Here is a 21,692-nt window from a genome sequence, read left to right as displayed (position 1 = left end):
TTTTAACGAGGGAGGATTTGCTAGAATAGGATTTGTCTCACATCTATAGTGGAATCCGAACCACTTCTTTGATGACATTATTGCATGTAGCCTTCAAAGGGTCGCTGTGAGCCGCGTTTCCTCTACATATGATTCGAAAAAGGACATGTGAAAAATTGCCCATGTCGAGTCTCGAACCCATGATCGCTAGATCGGTATTGCAATAATTATGTACCGTAGTACTAAACCATTCAGCCACCGAGCCACTTCGACTCACCTTGCTAGGGAGAGACAGTATCGCATTTGGTATTAGAAATTGGCAAGCGGATGCCAACGATAGGCCGACAACAGAAAGAGGCCATGAGTTGCAATTGATCTGTATTGCAAGTGAAGTAAGTAAGTAAGTTTAAGATCAAGTCTTGATGCTGAATAAGTCATCAATTTAATGCTAATCTACAACTTTAAAACATCATATTCTCAGCACTAACTTCAACTATTACTTTCATCAGCACATACAAATCAAAAATTACTATCATGTCCTCAACAATTCTAAAAGAATCTCAACTTTAACAACAGTTCGTCGTCGATGAAAAAGTTTCTTAACATTTAATAATTCCAACATATTTTTGCTCATTCCAAAACATTTCCTCTTCTATTCCTTTTTTTATGTTCAACTCTTTATTCAATATCATATTTTATTTTCATTCGCAATGCTAAAGGTTCAGTATGAAAAACTAACTTTTTTTTTTCATACTGCTGCTGCTTCTGCCATGTCGTTTATTTGATCTATTCTATATAATTTTTTTTTTATTTCATTCTATCACAATTTATCTTTCTTGCTTTTTAGTTGTGACTTTTTCGTATGTTTCTAGGCATGGGATGGAACGTTTATAGCAGAGTGTGGCTGTCTCAAAAACGACCGTTAATTTTTTTCAAAAATAAATCATTTCTTGATAAAATTCAAATTTTTTTTGACCGTTTTTTTACTATTGGTTCGAAATTTTCGAATTTTTCGAAAATCTCATGTCTTTTTTGGACGAAAAGTATCAAAAGCTCTCATCAGCCTGTAGTGGCTCCTTGGAAAATAATTGATCTGTTGGTTTGAATTCATTGTCCTCATACAAAAGCTTTAAACAAAATTTTGAAGTATTTTGGTTGCTTCATCAGGCAAAAGTATGATGGAAGTTCAAAACGGAATTGCTTAGTTCCAATAAGCATTTGTTTGACGACTGAAACAGCAAAATAAACTTTAAATCCATTAATTTACCTCACTGCAGATATGACTATTTCATCCAGAATCTCTCAATTAGTAAAAGGTTGGAATTGAGGAAGCCGAAGTCTGACTCCCAAGCTTCTCATGATATTTCCTGTTACCATTGAATGCACCGCTGGTGACCGAGTTCTGAGCTGGGATGTGTACTCGAAAGGACTGATTAAAAACCTATCCAAACAACCTGAAATCCTAACTACCTGAAAGACAGCAGCTCCACAATCAGAATAGGAATGTTAAGACTTACAACCAACCATCTCCAATTCCAACAGAAAGCAAACAGGACTGAAATAAGTAAGCGGCTTCTTTTCCTCAAACAACTTCTAATATAACCTCAATATGTTACCATCCCTTGGAAGCACAACTATTCATTTTTTTTAGTGATATATGCAAGAGTAAAAAAAATTCATACGAAAAAAGTTTGAGGTCTTGCCTCATTTTTTTGTCTCCTCTATTCTTCTTCTTTCCCATGCTATTCCTTTATTTATTTTCCATTTCACATTTTGGTATAATTTTCATCACGTTGACTCCTGCCTTTCTCAAAACAAGTTGTGGATCTTATTTCGTTCCTATCATTGAAATTTTTGTCTTCCTTGTTGTGTTGCAATTCACATCATCACTTGCATTATGTATGAATTTTTGTACATACATATAGAACCTATACATCAGAGTTGCAAAACGGGTGCCTGTGACAGGCAAAAACCATATAAATTCTTGGTAATTTGTAAGGTTTTTACTACAAAAAGGCAAAAACCGTACATATTCTTGAAGAATTTATATCAGTTTTTCTTTAAAAAGGCAAAAGCCGTATAAATTCTTGGTAATTTGTATGGTTTTGTAGGAAAAACCATACAAATTACCAAGAATTTGTACGGTTTTTGCCTGTCACAGGCACCTGTTTTGCAACTCTGCTATACATCACCATGATTCTCTCATAGTTCATTCAATTCCGTTGCTTTATATTTTTTTTCCTATGATTTTATAATTTCCGGTCCATAGCAGTGGCATGTCACGAGAGATAGAGACACAAACATGAATACGAAAATAGTGGGCAAATGAAAGAGGACATAGAAAATTGAAAAGGAAGAAGCGGAAAAAAATTGACAGTCATACAACATAACATTTTGGCATTATAAATTGAATTGAAGTCTCTAAATTGTAATTTCAATGTTTTCAGCTTGTGTAACAATTGAAATGGAATGACTTGAATCAGGAAGTGCATTGAATTTGCTTAGTTTTGCTATTTTCAATTAAATGTCAATTTACGATTGGATTGAAGTGGTTCATGATGATTGCATATAGAGTATTTTGTTATGATGTCACAGTTTAGAGCAGGGGTGGACAACCTTTTATGTTTCGAGGCACATCTTGTTGGTAAATCTCGATCAAAACCACACGTGATATACGGTTCATGCCATATCCAAACACGTATGCCACGACACACAATTTGCCCCGAGGAACTCCTCTATTTCAAATACAATTTTAACTCTGTATTGGATCTGAGGATCGATCACGTATAACGTAACAACGCAGTAATGATGTATTTCAAAAAAAGGTCAATGAAAGTACCGCTTCCCTCCTCCTTTGCATATTTAGTAACATTTATAGGTCTAGCCTGGTCTGGCATTTGGCCAGTTTGGCCATTTGTGACAATTTAAGACGTGAATTTACTGATTTTTACATCAATTTTTATAACGGTCAAAATAAATTTAAAATTTCGACGCTTTTTGAATCCTCCGACATTTAGTGTCGAAGGATTTCGATACCTAGATTTCCACAGTCTGCATTGATGAATCAGACTTGAAACAGCACAATGTAGCTCCATATAGTTACAGCTACATCCCCGCGTTGACTGTATGCCGAGACCTACCCTGATATTATCGTAACAGCTGTTTCTAGCCATTCCATTTAAACAGCGAATACTGAAATTTACCGCAGTACACCATCCAGAACCCATTGTGACTTTAATTTCATAAAAAAAAGCATCAATCACCAACCAATGCATTCATCATCAATTTAATTGTATTTATTTTCAGCGTACTTGAAACCAATCAAGTCTTTCAACAATGCAGTAATAAATTAATTGGATAACAATTGAGCCACTTATGATAAAAAGAGAGGAATAAATTCCACAAACAATAAACTACAGCAATTATGTTATCAATTGATGTCAATCGCGAAATGAAAAGATTTATTTTCAATTTAAAGCATAAATTTCTCACACAATGAATATTTATTTTTATTTTAAAAAGTATTGAATTAAATTTGTGCTTGTTTTACCATCCCGAGTGACACAAACCCTGGCAAGTAAATAGCGTGCTCTCAAAAGCAGAGGAAGCTGAGAGCAACGCTCACAAGTTTGCCCATCTAGTATATTTAAGGTGTACGAGCTCTCGTGAGATTGAATAAGGCAGCGTCACATCAAGACGGCTTCCAATTGGTCATCCATATGGTCTCAAGTCCACTCGATTACAGCTCTTGTCACAGCTCTGCTGAAGTGATCTTTACAACGTAGTTTAAGTTGTACAAGCTTAACAATGCATGAATATTTGAAGTGAACTGAATCTTACTGGATCTTGTTTTTTAGATCTGAAAGTTACCTGAATCTTATTGGATCTTGTTTTTTAGGTCTCGAAATACAGGATCTATCGAGCATTTCACATCCTGTGACATTTAATAACAGTTCAATCAACCTGCTAACCCTCAAAACATCACGTAAACATAATGACATTATAAATTAGAAGTCAACATTTTTTAAGTAATGCCTCCTAAAAACCAATACATATCTTGTGATATCCACTTGATATTGTAGAAACCGAGAATTTATTTTGGGGATATAATTTAAAAGATAGGATGTCTTATGACAATTTTGTCAGAAATTTACCTTAATAATCATTGAATATCGATAAAAGTTGGCGACAAGGATTTAGAAAAGGTACAAAATTAGAAATAATTTTACCTTAAACCTGAAGCTTTTCAAAAACTGCCAAATACAAAATCTTCCGACTATATTCATCTACTGAAATTCTCCCATGACATTAAGGATAATCACACAATAATAATATTGTCATTATTATCGTCCTCATCCATGGATTCACATGCTATCAATGTCATTATCTTGTTATTGTCTATCTAAATGTGCCTTTTAGATCTCCATATAGGATGGAGAAATTATTGTGGCTATTATGATGAAAACATTAACACACATAAAGCCGCTGAATGGTGAAAAAAAATGTGAAGCATCTATGGTAAATCATATGTACATCCTCACATCCGTAGATAGAAAAACCTCAAAATTTTCACAACAATTTTGTACACACAATGTAAAGGGTGTGGGAGTCAAGTGTTGAAAATGTATTGTATACAGTCATAGACAGTAAAAACTGTGAAATAAGGTAAGATAGGATGTTGCGATGGTCGAATGATGAAGGCGCAGATGGATATTTTTAAGAATTAAGAGTGAAGTTTGTCCAACTGTCATTAAATATTCAAATTATATTTGCAACTACAACTAGTTGATTTTCCCCTTTCATAGTTGCTGACCCCTTCTTGGAAATATTTTAGTTTGTTTTTTACTTCAAACAATAAACATCATTTTAAGTTAAATCCGTAAGGAAGTTCTTTAATTATACTTATTTCTAATCTCCTTAATAGGAACCTTGATGGAGATAAGCACAGTCCAGAGTTGCATAGTAATTCTACAAACCAAAATATCAGCTTGTAAGTAATAAGAAAAAGGATATAAAGTAAATGGTGATTTTTATAGCGCTATCATTCAGGAGATTTCATGCTGAATACTTCTGAATTTTATGGCATTGACTTTAGGTGAAATGACTTTTTTTTTGTATAGACGCATGGATATTTTTGTATAGATACATGCATGTGTATAGACAGCAGAATAAGAAGAAATAATGACGCTGTACAGTTCTTCATAGAACATCTCATACCATCTAATGATTCTCAATGTATTTCCATTCACGGACCGTAAATTTTTATGAGTAGTTAGCTCATAAGCCACTTTAATAATTATCATTAAAGTTCAACATTGTAATTTTTATTTTACACATGCCCATTATACCATTCAATCGTATCGCACACTCACTAGTCGACTTGTTCCTTCTTCTTTCTCTTTAAAGCTATTACACTAACTGTTATTACTTGCGGTAGCACATAATGTGTTGTTTATATAGAAAATGGAATTTATATGCTCCAACATTTTGAATTTTCACTGTGAGAAGTTGGAATGACAGCAGGAACAAAAATTTTCGCACACGCAAAAACATAAATTTTCATGCCTTTTGAAATAGGCGTTGTACGTATGTTGTGTAACATTAGGGTTTGGTGGAATTTTTTAATTTCATTAAAAAGGAGTTTTTGCACGTTAAGTGGGGCACTCTAGCGTGTCTACCCTCTTACTCCATTGTCTACTCAGTTGCCATTAACTATCAATCACCCGTCCAGTTTCTTAATGGCGTACTGTTTTCAATTCTGACCGAATTCATTCATACTTCAAAATTAAAGCACTCACTTCAAATTAACCCCAAATCCTAGAAATGTCAACGCAAAGGAGGCTCAAACTTTACTTAATTTTAGTACAATCCGGTTCTTCCTTTGAGTTTATTAGCTTGTAATTAAGGATGACGGCTTGCTAGGACAGCGCACCCTGGAATAACCAGAGCCTCATTAGATTTCGCCCCACTAAGTGGCTTAGATTAATGAAGCTTCGCGAGAAGGTGAGGTTCGTGTATAGCGATGTTAATCTAGATGCAGCATAGAGTTGCAAAAATTGCACCAAAGTGTGTCTTTCTCAAAAACGAACGTTAGTTTTTTCAAAAAAAAAAACTTTTTTCTATAATATTCAAATTTATTTTGACCGTTACTTTTCCTTTTTTTCGTAACGGAAATTTGTATTTTAAAATAAGTTGAGTTTGAAATGTTCGAATATTTCGACAATCTAATGTCGAAAAACTTGAATTTGAGACAGACACACTTTGAATTGCACTTTCATCACTTTTAGGTGACCGATTTTCGTACAATCCCATCCAAAAGAAAAGCAGAAAAAAATTTACCTTCTTGTCGTTTTCATGAATTTTTAGCACGTCTGCTCGCATGATATAAATCTACGCACATAAATACATGTGATGTAGTGACTTCATAGAGAATGTAAACACAATAGATTTATGTTATCATAAGCATGTATTTTTAAATATAACAGCTTATAGTTTATGAAAAATATAATATTGGGAAATAAAAAAAAAGGCAAAAGAAAATGTCACGGGTTTGCTTTTATGTGAAAATGAAATTACGATAAAATCTTGCGACTTTTTATGTGCACAGATCATTATTGTAAAAATTTATGATAATATAAAAATTCTTTTCACATAATATTCGTTTTATCTAAATTTTGTATCAATGACCTGAAAATGGAAGCTTATTAAATAAAATTAATTTCATAAATGTGTGGCTGCTTTTTAAAGGAATTTCAATGTATTGAAGACAAAGCAAAATTAATTGGAATTCGCACCTGAACTGCACGAAACTCCCTTAACCTTTCCTAATACTTTATCGCTGCCGTGTTGCTAACACCATTTGTGCTTGCCCGATGCTGTTGACTCTGGTCCACTTTCCTTTAACTGTACTGTTGACTCTGGTCCTTAAGTCTTTCCTTAAGCGTTGCTTCCGTAGTCTTGACACGACTACTGTCCAATACTCCCTTATACGATACTATGCTCTTTGTCACTGTTTTGCCCATAGTGGCGCTTAACTCATTTAGAGATTGGATTTTAAGGACGTTAAGTGATGTTCACTTCTATTTTCCGACTTTCAATAAATTAATATTTTCCCTTAAAAACGTTTAAAAACATATTATTAGTTCAAAAAATAACGGAAGTTCAAAATTTAAAAATTGAGTTCAAAAAACCAAAACATATCAAAAGTTAAATTTGATTGAAAGTCTGACCGGAAATATATTTATTAAGGAACAGTTTAAAGGTAAGTAAAGTCATAAAGTTCTTGAAACAAAGTAAAATAATGATAACTTTGCTTAGATTGGACCAAAATTAATAAGGAAAACTAAGAATTTTAGTTACGCTGGTAAGTAAACATGATGAAAGCTTTAATGCTGTTTTGTGGTAAGTTCGATGTTTCTCACAATAAATAAAGAAGTAAGTCCAAATCTTCAAAACGAGATTCAGTAGGATCCAGGTCACTTCCCGATCAACAAAACAAGATCCAGTAGGATTCAAGTCACTTCCAGAGCCACAAAACAAGATCCAGGTCATTTTCAGACCCAAAAAACAAGATCCAGTAGAATCCAGGTCACTTCCAGACCCACAAAACGAGATTCAGTAGGATCCAATTCACTTCCCTACCCACAAAGCAAGATCCAAAAATTCATTTATATTCAAATACATGAATGCACACTCGATGGACTACGGACGGCAGTCAATTTAATAATGATCATTATTCAGTAATGAATGTATTTAATTGAAAGACATTTTCATCGTGTGATGCTTGATTAGTGCTAATATATATTTAAAGCTTCATACATATTCATTATCTGATTATTCATTATAGATAAAAAAGGAGGAAAAAAGAAAATAAGTTCCAGGGGGAAGATTACTTGGCGTGAAAATTATACGCCATTTCCCGCCAGCAGTGTGAAATTTCACGCCGATGGCGTGAAATGGCGTGAAATGGCGTGAATTTCACAAAATTGGCGTGAAATGGCGTGAAAATTCACGACACAGTTTATTCTGGAAATGACTTTGACCTTACTGGATCTTGTTATTTGATCGGAAAAGTAACTTTTACCTTACTGGATCTTGATTTTACTTCGTGGAAGTGACTTTAACCTTACTGGATCTTGATTTTAGTTCATGGAAGTGACTTTAACCTTACTGGATCTTGATTTTAGTTCGTGGAAGTGACTTTAACCTTACTGGATCTTGATTTTAGTTCATGGAAGTGACTTTAACCTTACTGGATCTTGATTTTAGTTCGTGGAAGTGACTTTAACCTTACTGGATCTTGATTTTAGTTCGTGGAAGTGACTTTAACCTTACTGGATCTTGATTTTAGTTCGTGAAAGTGACTTTAACCTTACTGGATCTTGATTTTACTTCGTGGAAGTGACTTTAACCTTACTGGATCTTGATTTTAGTTCATGGAAGTGACTTTAACCTTACTGGATCTTGATTTTAGTTCGTGGAAGTGACTTTAACCTTACTGGATCTTGATTTTAGTTCATGGAAGTGACTTTAACCTTACTGGATCTTGATTTTAGTTCGTGGAAGTGACTTTAACCTTACTGGATCTTGATTTTAGTTCGTGGAAGTGACTTTAACCTTACTGGATCTTGATTTTAGTTCGTGAAAGTGACTTTAACCTTACTGGATCTTGATTTTAGTTCATGGAAGTGACTTTAACCTTACTGGATCTTGATTTTAGTTCGTGGAAGTGACTTTAACCTTACTGGATCTTGATTTTAGTTCGTGGAAGTGACTTTAACCTTACTGGATCTTGATTTTAGTTCATGGAAGTGACTTTAACCTTACTGGATCTTGATTTTAGTTCGTGGAAGTGACTTTAACCTTACTGGATCTTGATTTTAGTTCATGGAAGTGACTTTAACCTTACTGGATCTTGATTTTAGTTCGTGGAAGTGACTTTAACCTTACTGGATCTTGATTTTAGTTCGTGGAAGTGACTTTAACCTTACTGGATCTTGATTTTAGTTCATGGAAGTGACTTTAACCTTACTGGATCTTGATTTTAGTTCATGGAAGTGACTTTAACCTTACTGGATCTTGATTTTAGTTCGTGGAAGTGACTTTAACCTTACTGGATCTTGATTTTACTTCGTGGAAGTGACTTTAACCTTACTGGATCTTGATTTTAGTTAGTGGAAGTGCCTTTAACCTTACTGGATCTTGATTTTAGTTAGTGGAAGTGACTTTAACCTTACTGGATCTTGATTTTAGTTCGTGGAAGTGACTTTAACCTTACTGGATCTTGATTTTTGTTCGTGGAAGTGACTTTAACCTTACTGAATCTTGATTTTAGTTCGTGCAAGTGACTTTAACCTTACTGGATCTTGATTTTAGTTCGTGCAAGTTACTTTGACCTTACTGGATCTTGATTTTAGTTCGTGAAAGTGACTATGACCTAACTGGATCTTGTTTTTAGTTCGTAAAAGTGACTAAAATCAAGATCCAGTAAGTCCAAAGTCATTTATACAAACAAAAACCGAGATCCAGTAAGATCAAAGTCACTTCCACGAACTAAAATCAAGATCCTGTAAGTCAAAATCACTTTTACGAACTAAAAAACAAGATCCAGTGCGGTCAAAGACACTTTGCCAACATTAAAGCAAGATCCAGAAAGATTCAAGTCATTTCCAAGGAACTATCATAAAAAATAACAAAATCGTTGGGACAAAAAAGTTAAAAATATGCTTTAATCACTAAAGTATGCAAATATTTAGCCGCCGACATTAGTGACTTGGATCTCTGACCCCTGAGAAAACCGAATTTCAGATCGGTTCTCTTACTTAGGGTGAAAATCAACTTAAAAACCAATTTAAAGATGAAAAACCATTGGAAAAGTCGATTTTAAAAACAAAAAAAAATTGGTGTGAAATTTCACGACGCTGGCGTGAAATGGCGTGAAAGTGGCGTGAAACGGCGTGAAATGGCGTGAAATTTCACGCCACGGATGTGAAATTTTGGCGTATACGTTTCACGCCAAGTAATCTTCCCCCTGATAAGTTCTTAATTTTCACAATTTACTGAGTTCACACCGCTATCGTTTTCGTTATCCAATCAATCATCCAATTATCGACAAGGAGCTTTGAATGCATTAACATTTTAAATTGGAATTTTCATGCTTTACTCCATCCACAATTCTACCATAATTCCCATTTTTATACATTTTCCTGCTCATTCAATTTCCACAAAAAAATAAAAAAAAAAAATTAATGAATGGCTGAATGGATAGAAGATAGATGGAAATGGAGAATTAAATTATACATGTAAAAAGTTTTTATTCCTTATCAAAGATCAGAACATTGAGTTATGGATATTTTTTTGTCAAAATTGAATTGAATCTCGATTGAATTTGTAGATTAACACAAAAACTAGTTGTTCATCATCTGTGAATTTTAGATTAAAATAAATTTCCAATTTAACATGACAGGAAGTCAATAAGAGAAATTTGAGAATGATTTAGCCTTTGGCTGATTACATTTGTCTTGCTGTGAAGTAGTTTTGGTGTCGTAATTAGAAATTTGGCTGTTCCAAAACTGTCATTTCCAAATTTGTGCTTTTCAGAAGTTTTGATTAAGGCTTAAAGGTTTACCTACAATTTCTCGAGACCAAGACCGAGACTTCCCGGATTCCTAATCTCTAGCTTTCGAGATCGAGTCAGATACTACCCGGGTAATCTCAGACTCGAGAATTTGTCGGGAAACCCTAATCTCTAAATCTCGAGACGAAGGCTTCCCGGGTTCTAAATATCCAGCTTTCGAGACCGAGTCAGATACTCCCCGGGTAATATCGGTATAGGTCTTGATCTCGGGAACTCATCCATAAACCTTAATCTCTAATTCTCGAGACCGAGTCTGTGCCTTGTCAAAGACTACTCGGGAAGTCACAGTCTCGGTCCCGGTCTCCTTAATCAAAACTTCTGAAAAGCACAAATTGAAAAATGGGAGTCTTGCAACCTCTGTCCCAGTTTTGGCATCAAGAACTCTTAGTTCTGACACTTGGATTGCTTAATGACCTACAAATTTTGAGCTGTGAGCATCGTTGGATTAGGAAACGGATCAAGAGCATATGGTGTAGCACGAAAAATCAGAAGTAGAACTATAAAACTACTGTGGCCCTGTGAAGGAAGGAGAAGAGTATAGGTCTAGACATAATAATGAACTTTATCTGTAATTCCAGGATGCAGATATAGTGACTGTACTACGTGCGAATCGCTTGAGATGGGCAGGTCAAATATACAAGTGACGCCCCAGTTCTTAAGGTATCTACTTCAGAATTTGTGGATGGCAAGAGATCGCGAGGAAGACCGAAGAATTTATGGATTGCATGTGTTGAAAAGGACGCTAGAGTCCTTAATATCCAGCTCGGGAAGGTTTCGAAGGATAGAGCTGACATTCCCTACGTGCGGCTATGGGCCCTCGTGTGCCTCAGCCAAGGAAGTAAGTAAGAGGAACTATAAAATTAACTTACGAATGGAATATTGATAGAAGGGACATAAAAGTATCACGTTATATCTATAGAAGCGTCTAAATCTATTCGAAATCTAGTTATGGGAATTGCAGAGCTTGAAGTCGACTGTATTTAAGTCATGTTCTGCAAAGTTCTATTCTTGATCCAACATCATCAATAATTAATGTGATATGTATCCAGTGTAACAGTACACTGGAAAGGTAACATTGATAAATAAGTAGTAGAAGTATATACTCTAAATTACCGTCCATTAAATGACAACTAAACCTTAGTATTGGATTCATATTTCTAAGCCCAAGTAACTCTTACCTATCATTAAAACTTCTATGAATCCATCCCCGTAAATTACTAACAACAAAACGATCATAATCATCCTCATCATCATGGATTGTATGTGCATAGATGGCATACTCAGCGCAATTATGTCTCACATAATATATTGTTAGGCTGAATGTTAAGGCTATTAAAGAAAACCATCAGTGTCTAACGCAAATAAATGGTTATGAGATATTTTTGAATAGAGATTTATGCTTCGTAAATATCTTTCTTCTTCTTTTTTATGTATGCTGATATATTATGCCATGCCTTTTATTTGTCTTTTATTTCTTCCTCCTCAACTTGCTCAGCTTGAGTGCGCTCGTTTCACAATTTTATGTATGAAATGTGGTAAACAATGTGAAAATTACAATAAATTTTCCACTAGGAAATATGCCACGGTTCTGTTTTTCTTTTTCACAATTTCCATTCATTCATATATTTTGGAACTTTGTTCTTGTTTTGCTTCCATATTCAATTATGGTGTTTAGTGCTGTTTTTTTTTATAAATTCTACACTTGGGAATGTGATTGCATGAAAGGAAAGTTTGCTGATTTTGACTTCAATTTCTAAATTATGTGCAAAGTTTAGAGGATGAGGACAAAAAGGTCTGAATATATGCCACAATTTCAAGGAGCAAAAAAGTGGTAATGTTCATGTTGGTTAGGAAATCGGGCAATCGACTCAAAGGTCCCGGGTTCGATCTTAGGGAAAGTCTAGTTGAATTCGGATGCTATTTCGCTGTTCTAGTTATATCAACTCGCGACACACAAATTGTGGCTAGGTCCGATGTATTGATATACTCTGAGTCATGCAGCGTGCAGAGTTGGAGAAAGCAAAAACTTACATTTAGGACCAAAACATCTCACATTGAATTAATACACCCCTGAGGCTCCTGTGTCTCGATCTGAACAGATTACTTCCTCACATCTTTCTGAGAGCTCATGTCCTACTTGCCTTTATCTTTCGTAGCTATTGATTTTTTTTAAATAGGGTAGGCTCGCCAGGGTCTCACTCAAACCAACCTTCTCCGTAGGTATTACATTGCTTGAGCGATTTGGAAATGCACCGCAGGGAGGATGATGTGGGTATACCTAGGTATACAGAGACTGAAGGGCGTTAAATATATAATGCTTGAAGAGCAAAGCCTTATGAGCTAAAGGCACTACCGGCCTGTTTCACTAAAGTGGATTATCCTCTATTCCGGATTATCCACTTCAGTTTTTTGGAAATATTTCTAACATTTTGAGAGTTTTCAAAGATATACTATGTGATACTTGTAGAGTACACTCAGACCTATATTTTCGTATATTTTGAATTTTGGATTCTCAATTATTGACAAATTTATCGCAATGATTCCGGTTAATCTACTAGATCTGACTGAAAAATTGAATAATTAATACATTTTAGGAACCAACGTAATTCAAAATATATAGAACTGTCACGGCTGAGTCACACTATTATAAACTAAAAACAAAGATAATGCAACTCTTAAATTGTTTGAGATATTTCCAAAAAACTGAAGTGGATAATCCAAAATCGAGGATTATCCACTTTAGTGAAACAGGCCGTACGATTTTAAATCTGTTGTACCACACGCTTTAGACATACTGTATAAAGTGGGATCCGAACCACTTACAAGCTCTGCACATTGCAAAGACACGAGTACGTCATAACTCATCCCAACACACTAACCGAGCTTCATAACGAACGGTGAAATGGAAAAAGAGGTTCGAAAATTAAACATGGTCAGGGATTTAACCCAGGACCTTTGCCTGTGTTATTCTCGTACTTACTTACTAAAATCGACGCTCATTTCTCCAAAAAAAAACATAAATTTTCTCCAACAAGAATTCCAAGTACTAAATACAAATCTAATCTTATCACAAAAACAATTTCCTTCAGACATTTTCACTTTCTCTTCTCCACACCCACCATCTTAAGTGCCTCTACCGAAAATAAAAAATAACAAAAATGATAAGTGAATTAAAGTAATATACGAGGATGTCTGAGAAAATTTCATTTTCATCATCTAGTGCCCACAATTCTCATATAGATTAAAAAATAAAAATAGGAGAGGCAAAAAAGGGAGGATGAATGAATGTTAAATCGTAATTTAATCATAATGAATGAGCGCGAGAGCAGAAAAAAAAATCCACAAAACAACATTTTAAATTAATTTAAAGCAATCTCATTTCATATTTCTTCACAACTCGCTATTCTCTTAAGTTGATTCTCTAAGGTTATGCATTCACAATTCCATCTGTGTGTAATACACTTTTCGCAAGCTTAATTTGTATGATGAGATTTATTTTCATTTTGATATTTCGAGAAAATTATTCTTTTGCTTGGCTTTCTTATGGTTTTGCGCTTTGCTTTATGCTCAGGGTTGTTGGTTTAGGAGTTTTGGAAGTTGGTGTGATGATTGTTGTTTGGAGATTATCAAGAACTTTAGAATGGGGGATTTGAGTTCTCTAAGTAATACTTTAGCAATGTTGCTCTTTTAGATGAGCATATTGTGCAGGAATTTGAATGTAGGAATAATATGGAAATCAATAAGGTGTATAGAGAAACTGATGTGGTAAAACTAATTAAGGTGAATAACCTTCGATGTTATAAGCAGACCTTCAGAAGTTCCTTTAAATAAGATCTTCAAATCTGACTTTGTAGATAGCAAAAGATCAAGAGGACGACTCAACAACTCATAGAAGGAAACTGTTGATCGAGATAGCATTGCATTTGATATTGGAGACTTTTAAACATTAGTCAACGAGTGATATTTCCGGTGACATTTGTGGAAGGTCATGAATCACAATTGATCTGTACGACCAGTTAAGTAAGTAAGTAAGTAAAAATGTTTTTTAGGGTATCTAAGTCCCAAAAAATATAAACTTTAGTTTTTCGTAATCCGAGCTTTTCGTTATTTGCGTCTTAACGTAAATGACAGTTTAACGAGTGAGCATTCGCCAAGCCACTCCACTCAAAGCTTGACCTCCAGTTTAAAGTGAGTTCCGAATCACTCCTTGAACGACATTAAAGCCTGTAGTCTATAAAGAGAGGCTTTGATCAGCGTTTACTACGTACCAATCCTTGGCCTTCTCATTAGCTGACAAACCCAGCTTCAGACTAAGCAATGTGATGCTTGAAACATTATTTGCTTAAACTCATAGATTTACAGCTTATCAACAGGAACTAGACACTATCAACCTAAAATCTCCAAACCATGCGACCTCTTTAAGTCGATCCGCAAACTCATTCACAGTCCAAAACGGAACTAGAAATAAAAAAACAGCATAATGTACACCTCACTTATACACAGCAAAATAGAAACAGGAGAAATAACGTAAACATTAAATTAAAATGAGATGAGATTCATGTTACCGTGACTGCACTAGCAGCTTCTAATACAATCTTCTTTCATTCTTAACACCGGCGGCATCATCATCATCATCGTCTTAAATTTAAGCATAATTTTTATATTTTAAGAAGATTTTGTATTCCATTCAAGAATTTTGAGCACAATTTATTATATTCACACCGTGTGAAGCTTTGCCTACCCGCTGGAGCTTGATCCTTCAAATATTTGCCAAGCGAAGCTTTGCCTACCCTCGAGCATTTTATGGAACGGTGTGAATATATCCGAATTGGGTTGCTACCTGATACACTATTTTCACTTTTGTCTTGTTAATTTTATTATTATTCCACCACTTGCAGTTATTGCACATTTTCTTTATAATGTTAAGTACGGATTAATGTAATAATAATTCATATGGCTACGAAAATCTATTTTCATTAAGTGAATAATTTTAATTTTTACTTTTATTTTATTTTCTATTTTTTTCATGCCTCTCTCATTATAATTTATAATTCATCCTCACTGCACATTTATTATATATGCTGAATATAATATTGCACATATATTCGTACTCATGATTCTTTTTGCCTTTTTTCATAATAATCATACATATTTCTATTATTTCCCATCTTTTATTCTCAACTGTTTCTTTTGTGCATATTCATACATCTTAGAAACGGAAAAATCGTATTAATAACAGTTTAAATTTATTATTATTTTTTGTTTGACACCCAGTGGGTTATAACTTATAAGAATAGTTTAAGTGCCAAATTTTGACAATTTATAGCAGTGGTGGGCAACCTGTATGCTGCAGCACGCTAGTGTTATACCAAAAATTCTTGGAAAAGCCATGAACTCGTTTTGGTCCAGGTTTACCACCCAGCTGTGTCGTGAAGAATAAAAGGTGCCACTAATGATCTGTAGCATCCTTTAAATGGAAATAAGCTGTCGATAGAGAAAGTGTCACACTCGGAATTGGTAATTAGCAAGCGGTAGCTTGCGCTTCAGACGCCGACTGAGGGAGGCCATGAATCACACTTGATCTGTACCATCAGCGAAGTAAATAACGGACTTAGTATTGAAATCTAGCATCGAAAAGCAACATCATTGCAATAAATTTTGTAGCCGATTGGACCATGAATAAGTTGAGTCGACTTTTATCGACTTTTCCTTCAAAAGTGCCTTAATTGAACTCTAAAATAATCATGTTTTGGTACGATGACCCCTGCCACACATATCTGTACATTTTCACTTTATAGAGTAGAAAAATTTAATTATCAAACACAAATTGCCCATTTAAATTACCAACTTCTCATACAATTACCTACACCATCGTGCATCTCATCAAAGTGAAATTTCCTAACGTAAAATATATGATCGTAATTGATTCGTCTATTGAGCATCAAATGTGGCTTTTTTTGCCTCATAAACCTGCCCTATTATAAAATATTATATTTTACAGTAAATTTAAAGCTATAATTTTTTTGTTCAACGGGCATCATCATCACTCCCGCATGGAAAATTTTCATAATTTTTCCTTTCTTTCTCGGTTGAGGTACGATAAATGAAAATTGCAATATGCTTTATGAGAAATGCCGTTGCGCTTTAAATTCAGTTTTAATTTATTTGAATGGCTTCGCCAAGTCTAGCGGCTATGAAGTACATGAATGTGAATTTATATCTGCCGATGTATTCATAAAGTTGTGCGTATGAATGAATGATTCACGTTGACTTGATATTTTTTTCATTATAATTATGACGATTATGGCGATATTACGGTGATGATGATTTTAATTAATGAAATTTTGTGAATGAATTGCTTTAAGTGTTGTGGATTGGGATTGGGATTGGTTATTGGGGATTTTTTTAATTAAAATTAAGCTTAAATGAAGATCTTGCTTTCCAAGATTAACAATTTTATTAAAAAATCACAAAAGTACAAGTTCTTATCGAGTTACTTCAGCGCATTTTTGTCTAGCCACGAAATTTGATAAGGGAGGGTTCCGACCAGGTCAGCCAACGAAAAAGAAGCAGTGGCGTCGTTATTAGAGTGTCGGCCTTTCACTATAACAACCCAGGTTCGATCCTAGGAAAAGTCTAGTCGAATTCGGGTGCTTTTTCGTTGTTTCTAGTCAAACTAACACGGTTCATGTATTCGCGACACACAAATCGTGGCTAGTTACTTTGTATTGATATACCCTGGGTCATGTAGCGTGTAAAGTTGGAAAAAGCAAAACGTCCATTAGTAAGTTTATTAGTTCATTAGTTAGTTTAGGCGGTCATCTGCTGTATTTTTGCCGGAACGCTGCTGTACTTTATTACTTTGCTGTGCTCCGAAAAAGCCTAGAGCCATTTTCCTTATGAACGGTCCGGGTTAAAGCCCAGGGCTGAAAATATTTTTTTCGGAATTTCACATTTTTTCTGCACTATTTTGCAAGTTTCGCACGTAATTTAGGTAGTTCCTTAAATATTAAGACTCAAAATAGTCCAAAAGAACCCCAGAAATGCCAACCGTCATCACGAAGACCCGTCCCTCCAAACCCTCCTTCTCCGGCTACGTCCCTATTCAACTCATTTAAACTCAAGGAATTTTGATTAGTTCCTCAAATTATCATATATTAAGTAATTAAAATCAATTTACAAACTACAATTAAATAAATATCAAATTAAGCAATTTTCACAACTCAAATATATCTTTGCAGTATGTAACCAAAACCTAAACAACGCACAGATCTGTAAAATTCCATTTAAATGAAGAGATAAATTCACAAATTCCATTCCAACACTATATCATCATTTTAGAAATGTCTCAAATGCAATTGCACAATTTAAATTATTTATTCAGATTTATATTGGAAAGAAATTGAATGAAACGATAGTTAAGGAACATTAGAGACAGACATATGTTGTGTTTGTGGCATTTTATTGATTGTCATCCCCTTTCGATTATGATTCGCATTTTGTACATCAATTTGCTTGCTTTTATTGTTTTGAGAGATTGAATAAATTCCCAAAATGATTTTCTCTGTGTGTGCATTGCAATTGAATTTTGTGGAAATTGAGGGGGGTTTAGTGGACATGAAGCGCATTATGACTAGTCTAGTAACCTGATTTAGTAAAGATCATTAACTTCCGCGTGGAACAGGGAAGTAGTTAAATGGATTTGAACCGCATTTCGAGTAGATTGATTAACAAATTTAGCAATGATTATTAACTTCCGCGTGGATGTCGGAAGGAACTTTTTAACATTTTCCTTTATTGATAGATTCAGCTTAGAATCTCGAAATCGACTAAAATTTAATATAGAATCGCGACTTGACTTAAACAAAATCGGAATCGACTTCCAACCTTAAATTAAAACATGAAAAGTAAAAATATTTGAAATTCCTGTCAACAGTCATTATGACTCCATCTAAACACATATATCCTCAAAATATTGTCTCTTAAAAAAAGGAGAATCATCCGAAAATCCAAACGAATGATTTTTCCTTAATTTTATTGCATCGAACATCATATTGATACCCATTCAATATGATATAGTTCTTCATTAAGCACCATAAAGTTTGTCATGAAACATACAAAAAAAAATGGTGATTTGTGATTTTTTTTCATCATTTATGGCAGTGCATGTAGGGGTAAGAAAAAAAAGGTAATAAAAATCCCTCGATGAAAGAATCATGAGCACCGATAAAGAAGTAGAGAAGAAAAAAAGTCATAAATGAATTCCAAGCAATCAATTCCATAATCCATCGACTGAAATCTCTTCTTTTCTGTTCAAATTTTTATTTTGTGTGTCTCTATTTTATCATACTTTATTCATCAGCAGTTCATCTTCTCAATGTTCTTTTTTATATATTTTTTAGGTGGTTTATGATGATGCTGGTTGAAAATTGTGTATTGTCGGTCTGATTTTGAGTTGTTGATTCGGATATCACATGAAATTTAGTTACTTACTTACTTCCTTGGCTTGGGCGCACGAAGGCCCATTGCCGCCATGAAATGCACGTCTATAACCATGAAATTCCTATGTAATTTGATTCAATCTTTTTTTAAGAGATCCACTGTGAAAAAGGCCATCAGAAATTTATCAGAACTTCCTCAGAAGTCATCAGAATAGAACGTAGGATTTGCTTATAGCAACGGCACTGTGATCGATGATCTGTTGTACCATCCCAAAAAGTCATCAGAAGTCATCAGAAACTATCAGAACTTCCTCAGAAATTCATCAGGATCTATCAGAAATCCCCTCAAAATTTTGTCTGAAATTCGGGCGAATTTTGGTCTATCCTATGAACCAAGTGAATCGTAAGGCGTTAATAAACCGATTTAACAAGTTTCTGTACCTGGCCAAAATGGCTACTTCTGCATGTTTCTTGTGTTGTTGCTCTGACTCCTTCTCTACGGTTGACTTACTTACTTTCCTTACTTCCTTGGCTGGGGCGCACGAGGGCCCATTGCCACGTCTGTAGACTGCTCTATCTCTAAGGTTGAACACCAAGTTAAAGGCAAACTTAAGCTGGTTTATTGGAATGAATTCTCATTTTTGACTTTCTAGTGGTTTTGCATAGGGATTCCAGAATTCCCGTTCCCGTGAAATTTCGGGAATCGGGAACAGGAACGGGAATGACCTTCGGAAACGAGAATATTCCTAGGTAATTTTTCCTACGAATTTTTAAACAAATTTTGAGAAAAATTGATTAGAAAACCTGTTCCAGTTCCCGGGTATTCCCGGGAAAATTCCCGTTTTTGGAAACTCTAGTTTTGCATCACATTCCCAAATTAGCAGTGACAATTATGCTATTCTCAACTGACCGATTCACAGAAATTCCTATCCACGGGCATACATAGCTAAGAATTACTTCCAGGAGATAGAATCCCCCTGTCTCTAATTTGAATAATTCAGTCCAAAAAAAGGAAGAGGAATCGGGGTTTAAGGGGTTAAATCACATACATTTCATTATAGTCTTGATCTTTTAATGAAACTAGCTGTATAAAGAGATAAATATCAAAGTACTAAACATGTAGAATCTAACGAATGATCAGTGATCGTCATACGTTCAAACAATGGCTCATTTCTCATCAGATTTCAAGATATTGATCAAGTTAATAGGCAAACAGAAAATTCAGAAATGATAAAAAATAATCAACACAAAAATGCTTACCAAAATCCACAATACACAGTATAGTTCCCTACTATTTCATTCTTATTGATGATGCAAGGTCGAATGTCACAATTTTTATTACGACGCAGCAGTAGCGGTACCAGCATCAACAGTAAGTACCATACATTTACATGAAATATATGTAAAGATTGAAAAAAGAGTCGTAAGTATGATAAAGAAAGAAATGTAGCAAGAGAGAGAACCAATAAGAGCTATTCTGTATAAAGTTATCATGATGATAGAGGAGCAATATGTTTGAAATGAAATGAATTGCTAATAGATTCCGGTAGAATCAATAAAAATGTAAAAATCTCTCACATCCCGAGTTGATTCATTCAACCCCAGCCACGATTGAATGTCTCTTATGTGAGCTTAACAGTAAAATTCCTGAATCATCGACAAATTTTTTTTTGTCAAGTCTCGCAAAAAAGAAGAAATGATGAAGATATAGACTCGTATAACAAAGCGAGAGGAAGATTGAAGGAATGTTGATATGAATGGAAACAAAAGGAACGCTGAATTGGAAAAAGTATTATTGAGACAAGACTGAGGACTTCTTTTTTTTTGTGTGATCGACAATCTTTAATCTGAAAAACTATTTTGAATCTCGTGATGCTGACGACAATGATGATGATGATGTTTCTGAGTAGATGAGATTATTGAATTAAGTTAGTGATGAAGAATTGTTGATTTTATTGACATATTGATGTTTTAGAGTTTATTGATCTAATGGATCAATAAATGTTGGTTTAAATGTTGCAGAACAGTTCAAGGCTTGTTATGGTTCTTAAAAGTAGAAGAGGAAACTGTTTTTTGGCTTGACTTATCCCGAATGGACAATAAGATGTTAGATTTAGTCATGAGAAAAATCACGCTCGTTCCTCAAATCTATGCTAGGTTTTTCTATGCATAGTACAGCCTTTATTATAAGGAAAAGTTCCAGCAAAGACAAAAACACACTTTTGACTAGGGTAAAGTTTTTCAGGTATTACCTTTGGCTACATTGCTACATACAAATTTGAAAGCCTTTCCATAGGTAATGTCTTGACAAAGTCAAGGACTGGACATTAACTTGACTTGAACTACATAGCTGTAACTTATTTTTGTCAATTCGGATCTTTTTGTATTTTTGATAGGGTTTACCAAAATTTGATGCGCATAGATGCACAGATGAGAGAAACTGCAGGCCTGCGCATCTGGGTGAACCTTAATTGTTGATAGCCAATTCATTTATTAAAACTGTTCTCTTTATGGAATACTAAGATTCTGTCTCTAACATTCAAAAAGACCGTAGTGGTGTTTATATGCCGTAAAAGTATTCTCTTTTCCTGAGGTACACAAATGGTTCCCCCATGGAATTTCCTTGAGCTTAAATC

The sequence above is a fragment of the Chironomus tepperi genome, unplaced genomic scaffold (assembly GCF_022539635.2).
Source record: "Chironomus tepperi strain 1889 unplaced genomic scaffold, CSIRO-AGI_Ctep_v1 contig_173, whole genome shotgun sequence".
Classification (NCBI taxonomy): domain Eukaryota; kingdom Metazoa; phylum Arthropoda; class Insecta; order Diptera; family Chironomidae; genus Chironomus; species Chironomus tepperi.
This window is presented reverse-complemented; position numbering follows the sequence as displayed.